General features: G+C 40.3%; 1 protein-coding gene across 6 annotated transcripts in view; it reads right to left on the reverse strand.

Annotated features, from left to right (window-relative positions):
- The window catches only part of LOC126291563 (zinc finger protein 501-like), a 405,002-nt gene that overhangs the window by 193,170 nt on the left and 185,791 nt on the right, over positions 1-26,041 (reverse strand). The window lies entirely within an intron of this gene.

Raw genomic sequence — 26,041 nt, forward strand, 5'->3', positions numbered from 1 at the left:
AGTCACAAATCTGTTCCAAGAAAATAGTTTACTACTTTATGCTACTACATTTTCTGAAATCTGAACTAAACTGATAAAATTTTTATTAGTACCTTCAGGAAGTATCTACCAAACTAATCACTACCAAATACTTAATAAATTTTCAATCTAAATTACAATCAGACAATGATTACAGGTAAACATAAAGCTATAATCTCCACTCCACGATGTTGGACATTAAAAGTTCTAATCTGTGCTTCGAATATGTGACATTCAAATGTGCAACATAGTCTCTCTAAACATACTGTTTTAAAAAGTAGTGGTAACTGGTCCAGTATTTCAGTTATTTCTTCATTTCTACGGTATACTAAACACATTTCAGTCTTTTAATGCTTGCATACTCTTTGAGGCAACTTGTGTTTACATATAACATTCAAATTGTGCACAATTAGAAGTTCCTGCCAGTACCAACATTCTGTGGCACACACTAATCTCTTTCCATTTCAACAACTGTAGGACACATGACGAGTGAGAATGAATTACTCCATGACTAGTCTGAAAGAGGCTTGTTTTCCATGTTACTTGATCCTTGGCTAATACATGAAATGTTGTACAGGAATTCTTGTCAACTGGATAAAGGTCTTGACAACGGAATTAAATATCTCATAGTAAACTTTATTCAATATTTGTTGGCCTAGTGCGAATTTCCCTGCTTCAAAATCCTTTTGATTTCTACAAAAGGTTTGTTTTTTAATTATTCAGTTTACAGAACAAAGCTTTCCATTACGTAAACTGGAACTGGAAGTAGTTCAAACAGTGGTAACATCATATGTACCATGTATCATCTGCTTCAAAGTGCTTTACAAAGTATGTATCTACATGTACACTCCTGGAAATTGAAATAAGAACACCGTGAATTCATTGTCCCAGGAAGGGGAAACTTTATTGACACATTCCTGGCGTCAGATACATCACATGATCACACTGACAGAACCACAGGCACATAGACACAGGCAACAGAGCATGCACAATGTCGGCACTAGTACAGTGTATATCCACCTTTCGCAGCAATGCAGGCTGCTATTCTCCCATGGAGACGATCATAGAGTTGCTGGATGTAGTCCTGTGGAACGGCTTGCCATGCCATTTCCACCTGGCGCCTCAGTTGGACAGCATTCGTGCTGGACGCGCAGACCGCGTGAGACGACGCTTTATCCAGTCCCAAACATGCTCAATGGGGGACAGATCCGGACATCTTGCTGGCCAGGGTAGTTGACTTACACCTTCTAGAGCATGTTGGGTGGCACGGGATACATGCGGACGTGCATTGTCCTGTTGGAACAGCAAGTTCCCTTGCCAGTCTAGGAATGGTAGAACGATGGGTTCGATGACGGTTTGGATGTACCATGCACTATTCCGTGTCCCCTCGACGATCACCAGAGGTGTACGGCCAGTGTATGAGATCGCTCCCCACACCATGATGCCGGGTGTTGGCCCTGTGTGCCTCGGTCGTATGCAGTCCTGATTGTGGCGCTCACCTGCACGGCGCCAAACACGCATACGACCATCATTGGCACCAAGGCAGAAGCGACTCTCATCGCTGAAGACGACACGTCTCCATTCGTCCCTCCATTCACACCTGTCGCGACACCACTGGAGGCGGGCTGCATGATGTTGGGGCGTGAGCGGAAGACGGCCTAACGGTGTGCGGGACCGTAGCCCAGCTTCATGGAGACGGTTGCGAATGGTCCTCGCCGATACCCCAGGAGCAACAGTGTCCCTAATTTGCTGGGAAGTGGCGGTGCGGTCTCCTACGGCACTGCGTAGGATCCTATGGTCTTGGCGTGCATCCGTGCATTGCTGCGGTCCGGTCCCTGGTCGACGGGCACGTGCACCTTCCGCCGACCACTGGCGACAACATCGATGTACTGTGAAGACCTCACGCACCGTTGTGTTGAGCAATTCGGCGGTACGTCCACCCGGCCTCCCGCATGCCCACTATACGCCATCGCTCAAAGTCCGTCAACTGCACATACGGTTCACGTCCACACTGTCGCGGCATGCTACCAGTGTTAAAGACTGCGATGGAGCTCTGTATGCCATGGCAAACTGGCTGACACTGACGGCGGCGGTGCACAAATGCTGCGCAGCTAGCGCCATTCGACGGCCAACACCGAGGTTCCTGGTGTGTCCGCTGTACTGTGCGTGTGATCATTGCTTGTACATCCCTCTCGCAGTGTCCGGAGCAAGTATGGTGGGTCTGACATACCGGTGTCAATGTGTTCATTTTTCCATTTCCAGGAGTGTAGAAATGATGTTTCGCTACATTATTTTGGTGTCTAAGACAGGCTATACAAAATTGTGGCTGAGAGCCTACACACTGGAGCTGTAACTGACAGCTGAGGCAACCAGACTTGCCTTGGTGAAAGATGCAGCTGTGTCTGCCCAGTATTTAATTGTTTACTAAAAATTAATGTAGATCTTCTCCTTGTCTTCTGAATGTGGGATTCAAGGAAAAACATGGTGCACATGTCATATTCAACATCTGCAGAAGGGTTCACGTCTGCTTTAATGTTATAAAAAAGCACTCCATCTTCAGGCCACGAGTGGCCTACCGGGACCATCTGACCGCTGTGTCATCCTCAGTGGAGGATGCGGATAGGAGAGGCATGGGGTCAGTACACCGCTCTCCCGGTCGTTATGATGGTATTCTTGACCAAAGCCACTACTATTTGGTAGAGTAGCTCCTCAATTGGCATCACAAGGCTGAGTGCACGCCGAAAAATGGCAACAGTGCATGGCGGCCTGGATGGTCGCTTTAATGTTATGAAAAAGTTAATAGTCTTTTGTATGTATGGGTCCATGTTTGCTATGAATTTCTTGTGTGAAGTCTTTTCCTAAGTAATCTGTTGTTTTATTTTCAAATAACCACGTTATTTCATAATTTAGCGATTAGCTAATTTGGCTTCAATGGGAATAATCAAATTACTTGTGATAAAAAGAACATTGCCAAAAGTTGTAGTTGCTACCAGACAAAGCAATAAATTAAGGGGACCACATACTGCCTATCTAACCAATGTTAATTTAGGCAAGTATTTGACCCATTTCTGAAAAAAAAAACTATTTGATGCAGGACCTTAATCTTTTTACTGTATGTTACATGATGCTAATAAGAGTCAACTGTACTAAAATCTACTTTATCCATTTTATAGTTTTTAAGAAATACTTTTTTAATTTAGTAACAAATAATAGTAAGTTTTTTTGCTGAAAATATTTTTTGGGAGCGCCCTAATGGGGGAATATTAATTAATGTAGTACCAGAGACGGCTTTTTATATTATGCAGAGTCCCTGAAAATTTCATTCATTTATCTATGATAGTTTCTGATATAATGGGGCGTATGTACTGAAAATTTTAGTTTGTGGGAAACTGACTTTAAAGAAAAAACGTCAAAAATTTGTTAGTTACATTTAATTAAAACTGCTCTGCTGCATATGATGGCTCTTCTTTGGCCTCTAGCAGGTCTTCCAGCTTCTTTTTCACCTTCCTGGATGTTCGTCTTGCTTTCTTGGCTATATTAGATGCAGACCTGTCTGCATCAGCTATCCTCATTTTATCACAATGTTGCAAATCAGTGATCATATTTTCACCAGGATTAATTCCCAGCTTTTTCAGTACCCAACACTTTCCAGTATTACCACAACTGAATGTAATAACAGCATCATGAACTCCTAGTTCAGTTTTGGGAAGGCAGTTCCAAATTATGCTGTTGAAACATTCATTTGGGTCTTGTGTCTGCCCATGCAGACATTTCCTTAGAAGGTCACGATGAGCCAAGTCTCTGAAAATAGATTTAATTGCTGTAATAACAGCAGCAGGAAGAGAATACTGGAGAGAATAATACTCTTCAGTTGCCTGAGCCCTATTGTATTTGCAACACGAATTTTCTCCTGATGGACACAATCCACGACATGGCTTATCGTTGGTAGAGTACTTACGGAATAATATGGCCTAAACATCCCTCTTCATTGGCTCCAGATTTTTTTATTTCTCCTAATTACCTGCCCATAGTACAACTGCAAGTTTTCTATTTCAGTTTTAGTTAACTGACCCTGTCTGTTCAACAATTTTCCATTTTCTAATTTTTTCCCTCTCATATCAACAGTTAGTTTTCTCAGCCTTGTTCCAAACGTTTTTGAACATGGCCTACACATTCTATTTTGCTAATAATGGCATCTCCATATGGTTTAGAGTTCACCACATTCTTGTATGCCATACTGTCACCATCGCCCAAATATTTGGGGTAGCGTATCCTGCTTGTTTCTAAAGAGCGAAGAAATATTTGTTGTACTCCATGAACTTCCATACCACCACTTGTTCCTCTAAAATTAGCCACACAGTTGTCTTCTTTATGTTTATTGACTTTACAACATCTGCAATATTTAGACATTATCTCCACATCTAACACTTTACTGGTGTCTACACTCGTGCAGTCACTACTCCATTAAGAGAAACATGTCCTCTTTTCTGCCAACTTCCATCAATTGCAACTGCAATACCCAACCATCCATCATTTTCTTACACTGCTTCCCTAGCAGCCAGTTTTATGCTTTCCTCACTGACCTCACATACAGCTTTCTCTAATATTGCAGTTACTTTTTCAAATTTATTTGATGGTTGATGTAAGTTCATCACTGAACAAAATGTTCTCCCTGCAGCCAGGCCCTTGCCAATGGATCGTAAGGCATAGAAATAATCTAGTATTGATTTCATAAGGGCCACTTTCATCTGGTGTTGAAAAACTCAAACGAAATCACAGCTGAGCACTTAGTGAATTGCGATGCCTTTTCTCCCACTGGCACTCTCACAAATTTTCACACTCTGTGGCTCACCACACTGTCTACATTGTACAAACTTAGAAATTACATCTGATAATATTCTCCAATTTATAATAATGTTACAGCACCCCTTGTCACAGTAAATTCGTTGTAACTCTCTTGAAATGGTAAGAGCTTCTTTGATGATGCATTCGTTGAAGAATTACAAGTAGAAACATCGTTTCCAGGCGACATAACCTCTTGTACAGATAGCTTTCTAAACTTGTTTCCTCTAAATTGTCGTTTCTTGAAAATGCCTTTACGTTTCGTCATCTTCAATAAACACAGCAAAGCACACGTAAACAAGCACTGCAAATATAAGTATAACAACTACTCGCAATCACACTTGAACAAAACGAACCGCGTGTTTGAAGCATGTTGTTTACAAACAGCAGAAACAAAACAATACCGATCGTTGCATTCCAAGGATAGCCAACACACTCAGGAGTAAAAAAACAAAATCCCTAACGTGCAATGTAAGGGATATAAAGATCTAAAATACATGCAGAAAAGTGGGTGACAGAGAAGTGGGTGTGGCACATGAACACACGTGGTAAGAAAATGCTCTTTAAATGCTCGAAAAAAAAAATTCAGCAAAATCATTTTCAGAGTACTTAAATAAACCTTAATCTATCGAAATATGGTAAAAACCGAAAATCGATTTTTAAATCTGAACCACGGTGTGGTCCCTTTAAAACTGAAACATAAATATAACAAAAGTTTACGCAACTCTCTATATCACAGTGAGAATTGTGAGAATAACTCACAAGCTGCAAGAATATAACGAGAAAATTCCCAACTAACAATGGAACTGACATTCACAAAAGAAAAGTATGTTTACTTTCATATACATAGTCACTATTAGTATAATAATAATAATTATAATTATTATTCTCATTATTATTTTTGATTGTTATAGTTATTTTTGATTGTTATAATTATTGTACTACTTTTATAATCTCAACTTTTTTTTAACATCAATACTGCATAATAGGTTATATGTCCTTAATGTTATGTAGAAACTGTAACTCGTTCAATCTGAGTATGCCTGGTTGCCAGGTAAAATAAAGGCATAAATAAAGAAACAAATAAATAAATATAAATATACATTGCATTAAATTTTCGACACAGCTACGTTGTGGAAGCAACGAGGAATGGTGTCCCTGATATGTCTTTTGCAAAACCACAGTAGTTAGTCACAACCTGCATGTACTTCACTATTTAACGTAATTCACACTAAAAACGTTAAATATAATCATATGATATTCTCTTCGAATGGCATAACAACTTACTATCTCGGACGTGAAGCCCACTGTAGGTAACTGCATCATCTGCAACTGTCTGAGAATACTATTGATACTGATTGTCAGGCCATTGATATATGAAGGGCAGTCAAATGAAATCCAAACAGCGGCTACAACGGGACCTTGGAATGGTTCCACTCGAAAACAATAACATCTGTTAAGAGATTTATCCCACTGGGAGATGGGCCACGTATGGATCCACAACTACATCCACTCTTGCACTTCCTCGTCCGACTGAAACGAGGTGAAAAGCACATCGTGAAAGATCCAGACTGAACTAAGAATGTTGCAGTTTTCCCAAACAAACAGATGAAAAGTAGCTTCGCTGGTAGGCATTGTAGGAGCGGCCGTTATTGTGCGACTTGATGATTCCGTTCGACATCACACCTGGACGTTTTGATTTTATGGTGCTTTTGCAGTTTCTACAAAGTGCCTTCATAGTGCTGCACATTGATTGTAGTTTCACATTCGAGGAAATCGACGAGCAGACGGCCCCTGCTGTCGAGGGAGGAGGTCATTATGACCTTAGCGGAACTTGTGTGAACATATCTGGATTACTTTGGTGGGGGGGATGTGGGATGTTATCCCTTTTGGCTTTGCCATTTGTTGCACTTGGGTTCGAAATGGTGGTACCACATTGCGCATCAGCGACAATATGAGAGAGAAACGGGTGCCCTTTCTCGTAGTACTGCAGATGATGCGTCAGACTTGATGCCATTCTGTACATCTTATGTCTACCCATCGGGTGATATGGCACCCACGGTCTTTGATGATGCCATGCATGGAGCAATTCAATAGCTAACGCCGATCAGAACATGAATTTCAGCATCCATGATTCGTTGGTCTCTCCATATAACGCCATCAATCCGACCCATCACATCATCACATCAGGGGCATGGATCGCCTTGCAGTGATGTGTGCCCTTCCCAGAATCTCCTCTGCCACTCGTGCACACGCGTCAGGAACAGCCAACGTTCACCTTGTCCAGTAGGACGTGGAAATGTGAATTTCGCACACTCCAACACACTCAGCCACCAGAAAACGAATCACACATCTCTTATCTTCTTTGGACGAACAGACTAGACCAGTGCACAAAACACAGTCATAATCCAACAGCTGCATGCACCTGGGATGTGGCACTATGCCGTTCCCCTATCACAACAGTGACAATATAAATGTCGTGCCACCTTTTGGATGTACTGTGGATTATGGTGTGTGTTCAGTTTTCATTTGACTGCAGCCTATGTGACATGGACAGCAAGGGTTGTAACACACTCTCCTGAAGCACAGCTGAAGTTAATTGCACATCTGTTGTTGAGTCTCCATCGAAAATAATTCCTTCCTACCAAAGAACCCTCAATACACTTCGCTGTACTATGCCTGAAGTTACTTCTGCACCTGTTGATGACTCTCCATTTAAAAGTAACATGCTCCATAATTCTTAATAAGGAATCCATAATGCACTACCAACATCCATAAGATCGTATTTTCGATTATAAACGTTGGCGTTTTACCGAGGAAGTGTTTCTCTAAAGTTCGGAAGTACTGCATTAGTCCCTCTTTACTCAGGGGTTTGTTTTGACCAACAGGTTTCAGGATGACATGTGCAATTTTCGCATGACTGACGTTTAGAAATCCTTGCTGGTTGATATGAAGAAAATCATTCTGTTCGATAATCCGCACTATTTTACAACATATAGACGAAAAAACAAAAAATATTGGACAGTTGTATTATGGATCACTTCTGCTACCCTTCTTGTAAATGGGTGAGACCTGTGCTTGCTTCCAAATCAGGAATTTATGGGTTATTGTGTTGAAATAGGGCCGAAATCAACGAAAAATTTTATACAGATTCTGATACAATTTACATAAGGCCATGGGACATTGCTTAATTTTAGCAGTTTCAATATTTCCTAAACAGCCTTTGAAGCGGCGCAATCACGATGTAATGCCTACAGGAACGTCCACTCAACTAGCCGTGAACTTCTCCTTATGAAGTCCAGTCCTCAAGTCTCGCATGTTATAAAATGGGTAATGTTACTCGGCTAGAGAAAGCTGTGTCGGAAACTAGGCACACTACACTCCTCTACAGACAGTATCAAATTATTTTTAGTATCAACTTAGTGGGTTTATTAAAGGTTGGTTAGTTTTTTAATGAAAGTTTCGATATATTGCTACCTCTTTCACACAAGACACCACCAAATCCGTGATAATCAGAAAGTTACATTTTCATTATTCTCATGCAATCACATTCACTCACACCTTCTAGTAATTAACCGAACCAGTTAACAGAAAGCTTACAAAACAATGCTCGCTCTAATAATATCTCATCGAATGTGCAGTTCTTAGACAAAGCTTGTATAAAATGCCACATGTAGTACATTTAGAAGCCACACTTCACAAGTTAAAAACCAGGATTTCCGGCGTTTGTCTTTATCATTCGCTGGCGATTTGTTTGCGGCGCTCCACGGTCAAAATTTAACTAGTAATTGCGCAAAATCTATTCAGAGCCCCTACTTCACACGTCCCAACGTCATTGTGGCTGACCTCCGAACTGAACTCAGACTTCACAAATCAGTTCTTTAATTTATCAAATACGCGCAGACGTCCAAAACATATTTATAAAATCGACAAACATCAAATTAACTCCCTCTTTAAATAACTGAATTATCATAAAATGTTTCCTGTTTCGCCAGTACCATAAAATGACGAACTACACTTCACAAATTTCCCATCAGCATATGATTCACTCATGTTATCTACATACATTTCTCATGCTAACGTATACTCAGTTAATAATCATATCAACAATTATTTATTATACTATTTAATGGCTTCATTTACACTAACACACAAATACGCAATATTCACAGAAGATACAGTTTTGTTTCCAAAATATACCGCTTTGACTGTTCCTCATTTTATTGGCCATAAGATGCTGACACCGCTCAGCCACAGCTGTCACTACTAGGAACTGCTGCAGGATCGGAACGCAAATCTGTCACGCTAGAATCGTGACTCATTGTCTGTATGAAGCCCCTTACTATCATGAACTGATACATACTGAGGTGACAAAAGTCAGCGAGTACCTTCTAATAGCGTGTCGGACCTCCTTTCGTCCGGTGCAGTGCAGCAACTCGACGTGGAATGGACTCAACAATCGTTGAAAGTCCCCTGCAGAAATATTGAGCCATGCTACCTCTACTGCGAAAGTGTGGTCGGGGTAGAATTTTATGCACCAGCTGACGTTATATTCCATAAATATTCGATAGAGTTCAAGTCAGGCAATCGCGAGGCCAAATTATTCGCTCGAACTGTACAGAATGTTCTACAAACCAAACGTGAACAACTGTGGCCTCGTGACATGGCGCATTGTCATCCATAAAAATTCCATCGTTGTTTGGGAACATAACGTCCACGAATGGCTGCAAATGGTCTCCCAGTAGGTGAACATCCAGAGGAATCAGTCCACTCTATGCCAACACCGACCACACCGTTACGGAGCCACTACCAGCTTGCACAGTACCTTGTTGAAAACTTGGGTCCATGGTTTCATGGGCTCTGCGCAACACTTGAATCCTACCATCACCTCTAACCAACTGAAACAGGGGTTCTTCTGACCAGCCCACGGTTTTCCAGTCGCCTAGGGTCGAACCGATGTGGCCACGATCACAGGAGAGGCAATGCAGGCGATGCCGTGTTGTTAGCAAATAAACTCACGTCGGTCGTCTGCTACCATTGCCCATTAACTCCAAATTCGCCGAACGAACACGTTCCTCGTACGTCCCACATTGATTTCTGCGATTATTTTACGCAGTGTTGCTTGTCTGGTGCCACTGACAACTCTGCCAAACACCACTGCTCTCGATGGTTCAGTGGAGGCCGTTGGCCACTGCGTTGTCCGTGGTGAGGCGTAATTCCTCTAATGTGGTATTCTCTGCTCATTCTTGACACTTTGTATGGTAGAATAATAAATATCTTACGATTTCCGAAATCGAATGTCCCATGCGTCTAGCTCAAACTGTCATTCCGCGTTCAAAGTCTGTTAGTTCCCGTTATGCGGACACAATCACGTCAAAAAGTTTTTCGGATGAATCATCTGCCTACAAGTGACAGCTCCGCGAATGCACTGCCTTTTTATATCTTGTGTAAGCGATACAACAGTCATCTGTATACATGAAAATTTCTATATCATGACTTTAGTCACATCCGTGTAGGTGTGATGTAAAGGCATTACGACTCGCCTTGACACTAGCGGATATACCATTCATTTCTGCCGTAATGTGAGAAGTAAACCGCCTCTACTCACGGAACTTTCTATGTAAAATAACATCTGAGAATGGTTCGCCCTACTACCCCCAGTTTCATTTCCGATGTTTTTTAGCACTGTTTTTAAAAAGACTGTACGGCATGGACAGCCCCTTACATCATAAATTATTCTACTAGACATATATTAATTCAGATTTGTGCCAGAGTTCCTCTAGACGCTACTACACAGACATAAATGTTTCGAGTTCCTGCACGATATGAGACAGCATTGCCTATTTACCTATTTTTCTGAAAATATCTATCTTTCTACTTTTCCAGTTAGCTTTTGTCCTTTGGCAATCATTACTGCGACAACTACCTCAAGGACATTGATACGAATTTAAATCATGTCAGACCGCCAACTGATGAAATATGTTTCTGTTGGAAATAACCTTCTGAGCTATCTGTTCCACGTTGATTTCAAAGAAGAAATTTGTTATTACATGATAGGATCCCTAGACACACTTGCCATTTACAAAATGACACTGCCCTCTGGTTGTTGACGATAGAAGTCTTCTCAAATGACGTCATGACTACGGAATACACGTTTTATGGTGTCAAAGTTTGCTCCAAAGTTACATCTAGGGTGATCCAAATCGATATATGGTGTACCAACTACGTACATTATTAGAATTGTGTAAACACTTATCTCCCTCGATAACTTATTTAAACGATTTTGATTGACTTGATTCGTGTTAATAATACCTATCTTAAAGGTTTCAGCTAAAATTAGTGTAGGATAACTCGTCAAGATAAAGCCTGTTGAATGTATGATGTGTCATTGGCTACTAAAGGAGTTTGAAATTTTCGTGTAACATACCGAAGCATTTCTTTTAATTCACTGACTTTTTTGGACGTGCCCATACAACCATCTCAATAACATAATGTCAATTATGACGGTACGAACGTAAGGACAACAAAACAGCCAGTCCCTGAGCAAATAAAATCTCTGACCCGACCGAGAATTTAACCCAGACCCCATCGGTTAGCAATTCACCGCTCTGGCCACACTGTTACCGAGGTGGACTGCCTAGCAATTTACAAAAGTTATTACATTACGTTGTGGATAGAGAAATGTTTTGCACAATAAGTTTGCTCAACTATATCGTCGAGCAGATGCGAAAACTATAGACCTATATCTCTGACGTCGAATATCAGACCAGCTGTGTGGCTGGATTAAAGAGTTTTTAGCAAACAGAACACAGCATGTTGTTATCAATGGAGAGACGTCTACAGACGTTAAAGTAACCTCTGGCGTGCCACAGGGGAGTGTTATGGGACCATTGCTTTTCACAATGTATATAAATGACCTAGTAGATAGTGTCGGATGTTCCATGCGGCTTTTCGCGGGTGATGCTGCAGTATACAGAGAAGTTGCAGAATTAGAAAATTGTAGCGAAATGCAGGAAGATCTGCAGCGGATAGGCACTTGGTGTAGGGAGTGGCAACTGACCCTTAACATAGACAAATGTAATGTATTGCGAATACATAGAAAGAAGGATCCTTTATTGTATGATTATATGATAGCGGAACAAACACTGGTAGCAGTTACTTCTGTTAATTATCTGGGAGTATGCGTGCGGAATGATTTGAAATGGAATGATCATATAAAATTAATTGTTGGTAAGGCGAGTAACAGGTTGAGATTCATTGGGAGAGTCCTTAAAAAATGTAGTCCATCAACAAAGGAGGTGGCTTACAAAACACTCGTTCGACCTATACTTGAGTATTGCTCATCAGTGTGGGATCCGTGCCAGATCGGGTTGCCAAAGAAGAGCGGCGCGTTTCGTCACAGTGTTATTTGGTAACCGTGATGGTGTTACGGAGATGTTTAGCAAACTCAAGTGGCAGACTCTGCAAGAGAGGCGCTCTGCATCGCGGTTTAGCTTGCTCGCCAGGTTTAGAGAGGGTGCGTTTCTGGATGAGGTATCGAATATACTGCTTCCCCCTACTTATACCTCCCGTGGAGATCACGAGTGTAAAATTAGAGAGTTTCGAGCGCGCACGGAGGCTTTCAGACAGTCGTTCTTCCCGCGAACCATACGCGACTGGAACAGAAAAGGGAGGTAATGACAGTGGAACGTAAAGTGCCCTCGCCACACACCGTTGGGTGGCTTGCGGAGTATGAATGTAGATGTAGATGTAGATATTATAGAACAACTCCGAGGTGTGGAACAGTTATAAAATTTCTCAATAGCTCTTTGGAAAGGTATTCAACAGACTTTTCAGATTTTAACTGTGAACAGCTGCGTGGTATCAGAACTTAGTCTATTCGTGGACAAATTCATGGATCAACCTGTACCTGCACTCACTGTATTAAAGGAAGTGAGAAACAAATAATCTTATTTATTAAACCGTATCCATCCATACTGTATTAAGGTGGTATTTATTTCTAAATCTACATACAGAGGGTGGACAAAAATATAGGACCACCACATACACACACGATCACCATGCGGTGTACGAAAATCTTTGTCATTCAAAACAGCTTCCACTTGTCTCGAAATGAATAAACATAGGCACTGTGTGGTTTTCAGGGGGACCTTGCAACATTCTTCCGGAGAAGTAGCGGCAAGTTAAGATAACAATGATGGAGGTGGATAGTGATCACGCACACTTCTATCCAAAGTAGAAGGCGCAATAATAATGACATCTGGTGAAAGTGTGGCCAGGGGATATGAGATAATCCATCCCTGAGGCCACATAACGAGTCCTGACGATTCTGTCGTTTTGGAACCCAGGATTACCATTGGGGAAAAAACACTGTACCATGGGATTGACCTCATTAGCCAAATTGCCCATGAAATTTTTGATACTTATGCGACATTGCGGAGTAGCCATAGGGCCCATGGTATACCGTGATATGGCTGCCCATATTATCACCAAATCTCCACCATGTTTTGCTTTTGGGATGTAAACTTGGCCGAAGTTGCAAAGAGTGTGCAACAAGTCTCATGCGACCAAATGGCTTTCTTCATTGCGCCATAGCACAAGGTTTTCTGGCTACGCCACCACGTTTTCCTGCTACGAGCACTTCGACTGCTGATAAGTGGTTTTGGAATTCCCTGCTGCTGCAGCTCCCTTCATGTTGTATTGGCGCTGACAGGTTCACGAGTGCGAAATTCAGCAACGCAGCGACTTTTGCAGCTGCAGTCCTATTATTTTTTGTCATAAGCCTCTTCGATGACCACTGTAACGTTACCTACGAAATATCGTGAGTAGAATCTCTAACCAGAATCCCATACAAGCAAACCAATTGCCTCTTTACCTGTGGTTGCTCGTCTTTAGGTAAATGGGCTATGTACAGCTCTGGTTAAAAACAAGGTTCTGAGAGTCGAGCCACATGTCTGCTTTTATGTCCAGTCGCTAACTCGATCCAATTCTGCAGTCAGATAATCAATGCATTGAGGACTGTCATGCCAAGGGGCCCGGGTTCGATTCCCAGGTGGGTTGGAGATTTTCTCCACTCAGGGACTGGGTGTCGTGCTACCATAATCATCATCATCATCATCATCATCATCATCATCTATCCCCATCGACGCGCAAGAAGCCGAAGTGGCGTCATCTCAAAAGGCTCACACCAGGCAACCAGTATACCCCATGGGAGGCCCTAGCCACACGACATTTCCATAGAATTGCGAATTTATAAAATAAAGAGAAACATTCAATAAAAATAAATGAATAATTAATAAAGGGTTTCTATACTAGCATTTGAAATTGTTATAGATGACGCCAGAGAATTCTGATGAATAATGTTTATTCATGATAGAATTTCTAAAACAAATGGTAAGTGGCCTGATGATAACCAGTTATAATATAGACAGGAAGATAACCTCATAAAATCCAATAAATTTCCATTTAGAGATAGCATCATGAGAATGGTAGCAAAATCCCCACGCTAAATAATTATACAAGAAGTGTGAAAAAATAAGTTCATTTCGTGATCAAAATGCACGAAATATTCGCCAGCTCAAAATAATTCAGATTTCAGAAAGAAAATTTACACCCTAACACGTGAGAGATAACGAGTGCGAACTCACTCTGTATAGTCTCAATTCTGTAATGCAATCGGAAAAGTTAAAGTTCTGCAATGGAACGCACTTACACCCATCAAAAGTTAAGGTATTCTAGCGGCTGTGTAGTCGTGCAAAATGCCGTAGCCAGTAGTTGCACAGTCGTAAGAGCACGTGTAGGGAGCGTGGTAGTGGTGGGCGTTACACGTAGCTGATGTAGGAGAAATGCCGAGAGCTGGAGAGGCAGCGCCTTTCTGAACTGAAATCTACGATCACATTTTTTTTTTGTAAATATTAAGTGGAGCCTCTCTACGCCCACACTTGCATGGTGGCCATTCAAAATCATCTGTCACCTCTGCTTTGATCAGAATCTAAAAAGAATTCCGCTGAAAATGCAGCGATGTATATCCGCTTGGTTTGTTAACCATTTGTAACTTTCAGAAAAACGTCATGAGTGGCGAATTTTGAGTAAGACCAACACATTTCTCTTGTTGCCACGTTAAAATGTGCTTCTTTTGTAAAACACAGTAGAGTTTACACAGTGTCACCTCTCTAACATGCTGCGCACATGCAAATGCGAGAGAATTTTGGAACAGTTGTTTATTAACGATCGTGGGACATCAAACAGGCCGACTTGGAACAGGAGAGGCACCAAAAGACATTTTAATTTCCACTGTTTATACTTCTACAAATAAATTCATAAAACATTGTCAGCATGACAAGGAAGGATTCAGGATTTACACTCATTGTAGTGGAAGTTCAAAAACATAACAAAATAATTTTTCAATATGTGAAATTTCATCATTTTCTCACTTACTATTGGCTGCATTTATTGCTGTAGGTACACTTTTGTTCATAAGATAGATCCTTCGATGAAATTAGCACAGTATACAAACCATAATTACAGGTGTATGAAACTCTACAATTTTCCAAATCTACATGTAAAAACTGTGATAAAGATTGAGATAATTAACTACAAAATATCAGATTTTTCTAAATATGGAAGTTCAATGCAGTCAGTAGTAAGTGAAAAAATGATGAAATTTCACATGTAAAAAAATTATTTTGTTATGTTTTTAAATAGACACTGCTACGAGTGTGAATCCTGAATCATACCTGGTCGTGCTGACAAATTTTTATGAATTTCTTCGTAAAAGTATGGACAGAGGAAATTAAAATGTCCTGTGGTGCCTCTCCTCCTCAAAGTCGATCCGTTTCACTTCTTACCACTATCTATGGCCCCTAAAAATTACATTCTTTCATCGAAAAAGTCTGAAGTTAGTGTATTATCACGGCAGATAAAGGTTTTGCACAATAATCATATGGTAAAATACTCTCCTCTTTATGTGCTATCATTTGCAAAATCTCATTTCCATATGTCAAACTATTTATGAAATATGAGGAATATTATGGATATTTCATTTTGGATTCATCACTGGCTCGGCGCGATCGCAAATGAGTGTGCTATATCAGACCAATTTTCTCGACATTGGTTCCACCAAAGTCTAAAGAAAAATTCGATATGTTAGCTAAATTTCATAGGAAGCAACATATTACGTAATTTGCTCCAAACCCAAAATCATTGTGACCACCATTTTTCACTGTAAACTTTTTCGAATTTCGCGCAGTGTGTTACTTCCAAGCACGACCATTAACGAAATATGAGCATATCATCATCATGAACCTGACATATAAAGCTAGAAGTAAGGCAAAAGTGATTTCTTTTTACCGAATAGTTTCTGTAAAATCGTTTGAGAAAGGTTGCAGGGCGTGCGCCTCGATTCTGTTATTGTCGACCGGCCAAAAGTTGGCAAAAACTTGGTGGCCTCCTCTACTGAACAAACGAATGAATTCGACCAGCGCTTTGGACGAAAATTGGTCACTGGGCATCAGCTACCTTATCCTGTGCTGACTATACACCACCCAGAATCTATCACTCAGATACCGAATGTCGCACTATACTACAGGCAGATCTGCCTTCTTCATGAACTCGCATGAAAGTACCCGAATCGCACCCTTGAGTGCACCACTCAAAAGAGTGACTCCAGTAGTGTTGTGCCACTGCCTGCTCCTCCTTGGATGAAGGCCGTCTGTACCAAAAACACATCGTTCTTAAGTTCTACACACGTGGTCTGACTCAATGTGACCACTTCCTACACTAAACTAATATATTACAACAACATTTAAGTAAAGAAATGTTATTAATATTTGGTCACACTCGGATCATTTACAATAACTATAAAAAAGATTTGTTTATAAATAAATAAGCCAATATTTTTACGTAAGTGCGCCCACTTTCATGGCAACAAAATGTTGTTAAATACTGTGTAAACAATTATTTGTGTGTGCTTGCTAGAAGTGCCTTTCGGCATTCTTTTAGATAGGAGTGTCAACTAAGACATGCGACTGACGATTTCTTAAATTATATTGGTTACTTAATGTCAAGTGTTATCATATTTAAATAAAGTTTTTAAGATATTCCTTAAATAACGACACAAATATGGGAAGATATGATGTATTCATGTCGTATTTAGTTGCGGTGATATTGTGGAGGATACGATATTCTGACAAACATTTGCATAATGAAAAAGATATCAAACATAATAAATCAATAAATAATTCAGACACAGTTTAGTGCTTTTCGGGGATGATAGCTATAGTGCAATGCTATCATTTGAGTTATCTGTTGTTGCAATCCCATGAAACATTTAAAAGTTGTCTATTCTAAGGTTCAATGTGAAAGTATATAGTCACTGTAAAATATTAACTCCTCTCTTTTAAGTTATTCAAATTGGTTTTTTTTTATGAGAGAGGCAACACTTCGACGAGGTTCTATTGCATCATTTGCGTGACTTTATTACTAATTTTAAATGTCAATTTTTCTTCTATTGTGCAACCAGAACCTGCAGCCATTCAAGGAAGAAGTTCGAGAATTTTAACTAATCACCCAGTGCAAAGTGGTTATCAGGTAATGAAATACAAATTTCATTTTCAAAAACACCAATTAGTTGGACTGCTCATAATACCAATCTGGAACAATTACAACGTGCCTTCTTCACTGCTAATTGTTCCTATTGTTCTGTTTGTCTTTCTTTCATTGTCGAGCGATCAAGATGCATATCTTTCGCTGTGATTATTAAGAATGGATACATAAGAAAGATACGAACATTCATAAACCTCGAGTGGAGAAGTGGTAGTTGAGTGACTACTTTGCAAGCAATGAAATTTCAAAACCTGATCAAGCTTATGAATTTAAATAACTTTGACAAACTGTTGACAAAGATCTGTCGGTTTGGCAACAAAATGTGTCTTCACACTTGCCCAATTTTCAAAATGAACTACAAAAAGGTACAGTAAAGTGTAACACACTCATCACCCACAGTTGCACCCAAGAAAGAAACTTTGAAAGTTCTTGTCACGTGCAAACTGCACGAAGTGTTCGTAATGAAGATGTGTACGGTACCCAGTTCCCCACTAATGACGTTTTGTGTAATCCAAGCGCAGTACCTAACTTGCCAACTGCATTACTAGACGAGAGTTTTAGTAAAACATCGTCAATTCCAGGTATTCTTTCCGGCGAAAAAGTCTGTCCACCCCGTCGTTCCACTTAAAGCATTCAAAACGGCCTTGCCTAGGACCTGGACAGAGCGACAAAAGATCAATTATATATTCGGCTAGATACAGGGTGAGGCCGTCATATAGGCAACAGAAACTGCGGCCAACTGTATAGACTACGAACTGTTTGAATGCGCTTTTCTGAACTAAGTTTGGCCAGGTTCTGTTCAGGAAGGGTTGAAAAAACAAGTTTCTGAGCTAGAATTCTTTAATCTACGTCAAGGTAGTCAAAGGCGCTATTGTAGCTAAATACGAAGCACTATTGGGACGATCCTGTCTCCAGGCTGGATGTGTTGCGGATTTTAAAGCAAAATTATCGTTTGAGATACGTGAAAAACTTTTACAAGTGCCAGAGGCAGTATAGAATACTTTATATATGTACTTAATTCACCGGTCTTACTCCCGGAAGACATACACGGCTCACCGAATAACAAGAGTATGACAGTCCACGTGACACAGTCGCGATAGTACAGCCAACCTAATTCGCGCCATGAAAGCTTTCTTAACTATGCGGTACCAGCTAATCAGCCGCCAAATGCGAATCCGGCTCCTCAGAACTATGGAGGAATTCGCCTAACAAGAAAAGGAACTACAGAAAGCGTTTTCATCCAGGCTACAGCAGTAATCACAACAGATGAAACAACAGTATTCGGGAACCTGTCTGCCAACAATAATAACAGTAACAACCAGAGCTGTTCGCAAAATAACACACGAAGTCGTGCGGTCCAAGGTGACTGGAGGACGCACCTTCATCAAGTGAACGTAATAGAGCTAGCGAATGAGCTTCAACCCGGTAAACTAGATTTGGTTCCATATTACACTCAGATGATGACCGGGGATCAACACAGTAAACCTGTAACACATTATTTAAAAAAAAAGTTCAAATGGCTCTGAGCACTACGGGACTTAACATCTGAGGTTATCAATCCCCTAGAACTTAGAACTAATTAAACCTAACTAACATAAGGACATCACACACATCCATGCCCGAGGCAGGATTCGAACCTGCGACCGTAGCAGTCGCGCAGTTCCGGACTCAGCGCCTAGAACCGCGAGACCACCGCGGCCGGCAGTAATTCTGGGGAAAGAAAAGTTAAATCTGGGTAAATGGTGCCTGAGCTATTGTACACAATTCTTAGGCACTGATGACAGCCATAGAATTAGCCATCATGTAACAACAGATGAGATACTATACTTACAGAAACTCGTAGGTAAAAAAGTGATTGAATCTACAGTAACTGCAAAGGAACAACAAGGTAAGTTACATGCCTTATTACTACACTGTTTACAGGTATTTACATAAAACCAGGTATTATTAAAACCTATACTTACAATATGGAAGCTCGACCCCATGGTGTATTTTGCCACAACATATTTACAGGCTCACAATTATTGAGCAATATAAAATAAAACAATCTTAAATTCTGGACAGTTTGCGTCAGTACGTTCAAACTGCACGGTTGGCCGCGGGGTGTGTTGGGAATTAGTATCGTAGGTATGGTTTAGTTTAGCGACGAAATCCACTTTCATTTGGATGGGTTCATCAATGAGCAAAACTGGCGCATTTGGGGGGACTGAGAATCCACAGCTAATAAAATGTTCCGGGCTATTATGCCGTGGTCGAATGGATTTCACTTAAAAACCCTACGTTTTGTCCCCTTCTGCGGAGGACGATATTCCTTGATGGAACGCTGACTACCGAATGGTACATGAAGGTTTCGGACGACGATTTCATACCCATAATCCAAAGTGACCCTGATTTCGACAAGATGTGGTTCATGCAAGACGGAGTTCGATCCCAACGAAACAGGAGTGTGTTTGACGTCCTGCAGGAGCACTTTGGGGGACCGCATTCCGGCGCTGAGGTACTCAAGAAGCCACTGGCAAACGCCTGGATTGGCCGCTATATTCTCCCGATCTGACCACAGGGGACTCCTATTTGTGGGGCTATATTAAGGACGAAGTGTGAAGCAATAACCGCAAAACCACTGATGAGCTGAAAACATCCATTCAGATGGTCATCGACAGCGTCGATGTTCCGATACTTCAGCGGGTCATGCAGCATTTCGCTATTCGTCTGCGGCACATCATCGCCAATGATGCTGCCATGATGCATATCGAACATATCAAAATCTAAATCCGAATATCTGTAGTAATAGTAGAATAAAGTGTGTGCCCGCCGTAGTTTGCAACTAATTTACTTTTTTTCATATAGTTCAGTAATTTTCACACTGTATGATCCCCTGGTCAGAGCGAGTGGTGGTGAGAGATGAGACCAAGCAAATGCTAGAATGGGACATAATTGAACCATCTATATCACCACTACAAGTGATAACCAAATCTAATGAAAATATTCGTCTTGTGTTAGACGCATGAGCCACAAATAAAATAACTGCATCTGTGCACTCAATACCAGAAAACTTCGAAGAGCGATTACAAAAATTTCATGGTGCCAAATACCTTACAAGTACTAGTTCAAAACGTTCATTTTGGCACGTGAGACTAGCCCAGAATCTAGAAAATATACAGGCTTTATTTTTGGCGGTCGGAATTGCCAGTTTTGAGCCCTACCTTTCGGACTTAATGTCAGTTCTGGAGTGTTCACCATTGCTTCAGACACAATTCTACGGCCAGAACTGCTACAAAGTATACCACTGCATGCTGGCGACATTCTAATGGGAACAAATACTGGGAAATAAAATCTCCAAAACCTAGAAGAAAAAAAACTAGTGAACTTTACACAAGAAGGAGTAACGTCAAATTAACAAAAATCTAAATTTGCGTGTGAGGAGATCAAATTCTTATATTCATATCTGTTTCAAATTTATCAAGAGCAAGGCAAGCATGGAAAAAAAATGATTATCTTTGCCAGTAGAACACTCACTGAATGGGGGCATTCAAAAAATTCAATTACTACATTTATGGTAGAAACATAAATATATATAACGATCACGAAACTTTGAGTTTGCTGATATTGTGCTGATTATTCGACCAACACCTGGTGCAATGGTCATTGTTTTATAGGAATATTCATTTGAAATAATTCACCTACATGTAAACAAAACATTGTACCTGATGCATTGTTTAGACTGCCAAAAATGTAGAAAATCTAGTACAAGTAACAGACTATCGTAATTTGCTCAAGACAAATAATATCGACAATACTATACTGATATGTGCAGAAACATGAAAGAACAACAAGCAGATCCACGATGTCGCAAAGTGAGAACAGAGTTGAAACAAGATAATGTAAACAGTGTAGGACACTTTTACACCCTACACAACAATAAGGCGTCCCAACACAAATTCTTGGTGCATATGCATGCCGGCTGAAAGTATAGATAAGCTCACTTAACACACACATCATACGTGGGGGCACTACAGAACTACAAACTGTGTAAGAAAGCTCAACTCATAGTGGTAATTTCCCAATATGGAATGAAAAGTACATTGATTAATAAGCACTTGTGTCATGTCAGAAAGAAAACTACATCTACAAAACTAGTAAGACTGAATTGCACTCTATTTTGTGCAGAAAACCACTTGAAATCACAAATACTGATGTTAATAGTTATAGTGTGACACCCTCCTCTAACACTACCCTTTTTTTATACAAATAACCGATACCATGTATACTATCGATTCTTATTAGGTGAACATTCTCGGCTGTTTCACTGAAGGAATTTCATTTGGTTTTGTATACGATACATTATAATTCAGGTTAAAACGTACAAAAAGAAATTAATTTGTTACACTCTGTAGACGTGGATAAAATTATTCTTCTTGTAAAAAATTCGAAATTACGAAATATCTGGTATACTTAAACTTCATAGTATTAATCGCACAATGTAATGCTAACTATTAAATTTATTTCTTGATTCATCTACAAAATACTGATATAGTTTAGCGAAGATTCTTCTTTTGTCAAGAAAGTCTGTAAACTCTTTTGCTTTGTAAGGTATTTAGAATATTGTGAGTACCGTAGAATGTTAGTAGTACAGGGCATGCCTCTGATGTTTACATGGTCGACACTAACAATATAATTTGGAATATTAAGTGGAAATTATAAAAAAAAGGTGTGATATTGAATAACGTGACAAAGGATAAACTACTAGAAATATACAGGCAAATCTTTATCAGTTATTTACTCATCAGGAATCCACAACGTTAAAGCAAAATTCCACAAGAATGTAACCCTAGACGCAAGACGTCGAGCCAAGAGCAAGAGGAGAAAATGAAGATAAGCAAAAAAATTTTCTTTTGTAAATCTTACGCCTCTCGAAGCTTTTGAAACTAATGAAGACACTAAGAATAATTTCATAAAGACGTGTCAGAGGGTAAGATTACGTAGTCCATATCTGACTGCCTCGGGAGGTATCAAATAATAAAATGCACTATAAGACATCTTTTCCCAAGTTTGTAAAGCTATATGCTGTGAAGTCCATTAGAGCTGCATTAATTATCAAAAAAATTCAAATGATTACATTCCTGCAGTAGGACACGCAAGGCATTGCTAACGGACAATGCATTTTCCTTCGCTGGTTACAAATAGAATTAGTGGGAGAAAATGGCATACGAACAATTTTAATATCACTCTTTAACTTGCAAGCCAATCCGTGTGAAAGGTTATTCCACGAATTAAACAGGTGCGCATGCACCTATAGACATAACAACGCATTCGCTGGGTGTAGTATCTTGATTTGTTTGACCAGGTAGTAAACGATCTTCCTATTTATGACACACAATACGCTCCTGCAGGCTTGATATTGAATGTGGGTAGATCTTGTTGTTGTGGTCTTCAGTCCTGAGACTGGTTTGATGCAGCTCTCCATGCTACTCTATCCTGTGCAAGCTTCTTCATCTCCCAGTACCTACTGCAGCCTACATCCTTCTGAATCTGCTTAGTGTATTCATCTCTTGGTCTTCCTCTCCGATTTTTACCCTCCATGCTGCCCTCCAATACTAAATTGGTGATCCCTCGATGTCCTCCCAACCGATCGCTTCTTCTAGTCAAGTTGTGCCACAAGCTCCTCTTCACCCCAATTTTATTCAATACCACCTCATGAGTTATGTGATCTACCCATCTAATCTTCAGCATTCTTCTGTAGCACCACGTTTCGAAAGCTTCTATTCTATTCTTGTCGAAACTATTTATCGTCCACGTTTCACTTCCACACACGGCTAGACTCCATACAAATACTTTCAGAAACGACTTCCTGACATTAAAATCTATACTCGATGTTAACAAATTTTTCTTTTCAGAAACGCTTTCCTTGCCATTGCCAGTCTCCATTTTATATCCTCTCTACTTCGACCATCATCAGCTATTTTGCTCCCCAAATAGCAAAACTCTTTTACTACTGTAAGTGTCTCATTTCCTAATCTACAGCCCTCAGCATCACCCGACTTAATTCGACTACATTCAATTATCCTCGTTTTGCTTTTTGGTGTTCATCTTGTATCAAGACACTGTCCATTCCGTTCAACTGCTCTTCCAAGTTCTTTGCTGTCTCTGACATAATTACAATGTCATCGGCGAACCTCAAAGTTTTTATTTCTTCTCCATGGATTTTAATGCCTACCCCGAATTTTTCTTTTGTTTCCTTTACTGCTTGCTCAATATACAGATTGAATAACATCGGGGAGAGGCTACAACCCTGTCTTACTCCCTTCCCAACAACTGCTTCCCTTTCATGTCCCTCGACTCTTATGACTGCCATCTGGTTTCTGTACAAATTGTAAACAGCCTTTCGCTCCCTGTATTTTACCCCTGCAACCTTCAGAATTTGAAAGAGTGTACTCCAGTCAACATTGTCAAAAGCTTTCTCTAAGTCTACAAATGCTAGAAACGTAGGTTTGCCTTTCCTTAATCTTTCTTCTAAGATAAGTCGAAGGGTCAGTACTGCCTCACGTGTTCCAACATTTCTACGGAATCGAAACTGATCTTCCCCAAGGTCGGCTTCTATCAGTTTTTCCATTCGTCTGTAGAGAATCCGCGTTAGTATTTTGAAGCTGTGACTTGTTAAACTGGTAGTTCGGTAATTTTCACATCTGTCAGCACCTGCTTTCTTTGGGATTGGAATTATTACATTCTTCTTGAAGTCTGATGTTATTTCGCCTGTCTCATACATCTTGCGCACCAGGTGGTAGAGTTTTGGGTAGATACTCTCCCTAAATCCGTGTTAATTGCACTCTCTCCCCTATTGCACCTTAGAGAACTGCAGTATAGGCCCCTGTAAACGATCAATCGTGTTTCACAAAATCGCTCTTACCCAACCACGGATTTGCCAAGCACACGTTCAAACGATATTTTTCGGTTTAATCTCACTTTGAAGCAGACGCTGTTCGTATTTGTGTGTATTTTGACAGTTGTCAAAAATGGTTCAAATGGCTCTGAGCTCTATGGGACTTAACTTCTTAGGTCATCAGTCCCCTAGAACTAGCTACTTAAACCTAACTAACCTAAGGACATCACACACATCCATGCCCGAGGCAGGATTCGAACCTGCGACAGTAGCGGTCACGCGGTTCCAAACTGAAGCGCCTAGAACCGCACGGCCACTCTGGCCGGCCGACAGTTAGAACGGCGGATAAAGCAGTTCTCGCACTGACTTTGGCACTGTGTTTGAAGAAGAAACCCGTACACGTACCAAGACAGCTTGTCAATTTAACCATGCTTTTGAAGCAGACGCTTTTCATGTAGGCTGTGTTTTGGCACTAGTGGGAATGGTTACAAATGGTAATATAACATTTCTAACATTGACTCTGGCACTGTGTTTAAAGAAGAAGAAAACAAGAGACTGGGCCAGAGAATGTGTTAAAATGAGCAGCATACAATTGAAAAACCGTTAATGGAAATGTTACACTCAGAACCTGGTGATTACGTAACTTTCTGCGAATGGACAGTGAAACATTTAATAACTTCGTCAGCGTTATTTCCGCTCACATTAAAAAAGAAGACACAAATACGGGAAAATTTATTCTTACTACTTGGTCTTCTAATGACAGTTCATTAAAATACCATACCATGGCAACATATAGCCCTCATTGGCCGTGGCAGAACCGGAGAACTTCGATTTCTTTTATTTCATTCCACTCCGCTTTTATGTTGCTGTATGCGTAAAATATTGATTTTGTTCATAACCTCTTTATGTTGGAAGGGGTTGGAAAGATGTGATACCTCTACCATTTTAGTAATTGTCAGTGCTATTTTGTTTTTGTACTCGATAGTAATTTTCATAGTTGTGAAATCTCACGATACAGTGAGATAAATTGTAATAAACTTTTTCAATAAACATATGTGGCGACACATCGACGCAGCTCAGAAAAATCTTCAGTTTTCAATAAAAGATCCCGAAACTTATCTGCCTCACTAATTTCATTCAATCTTTCAGGACACAGAGTTTGTGCGTTTAGCATCAGTCCCCAATGGTCGACCTTTTTTTGCGTGATCATCTGGTGCCTCAATAAGAGGCATTAGTGTTGGTAAACGGCTCCTGAAATTGTGAGAGAGCGCTGGTTCTGGTTTGAAAACTTGCAACTTTGACAAGACAGGGTTCTCCATTATGTATCTTTTTTTATTTCTGTGGCAGCAACCTTGTCGAAATTTTTGCAACATGAGAAGAATTGTTCAATTTCTGCAGGATGTCTGACCACATCACGATGTTTTACGAGCTCGTACACTTTGACGTCAAGACACAGTTTAGTGTTACGGAATTGATGTCGCTAACTTTTAAGGCTGTATTTCACCTACGTTTGGCCTCATGATATATTCGCGTTGTAGATAACGCAATAGATTTGCTGGTAGAGTTCACGTATTTTCCCACGTAGATTGTGAGTAACTACTTTCTCGCTTTGAAATTCCAGACTGAATTTATTAAATAAAGGGAGCGACCATTCAAGGAAACAAAAATAAAGTTCGCAGAATGAGTTGCTGAGTTTTTCAG

Source organism: Schistocerca gregaria, chromosome 9 (genome assembly GCF_023897955.1).
Source record: "Schistocerca gregaria isolate iqSchGreg1 chromosome 9, iqSchGreg1.2, whole genome shotgun sequence".
Taxonomy (NCBI): domain Eukaryota; kingdom Metazoa; phylum Arthropoda; class Insecta; order Orthoptera; family Acrididae; genus Schistocerca; species Schistocerca gregaria.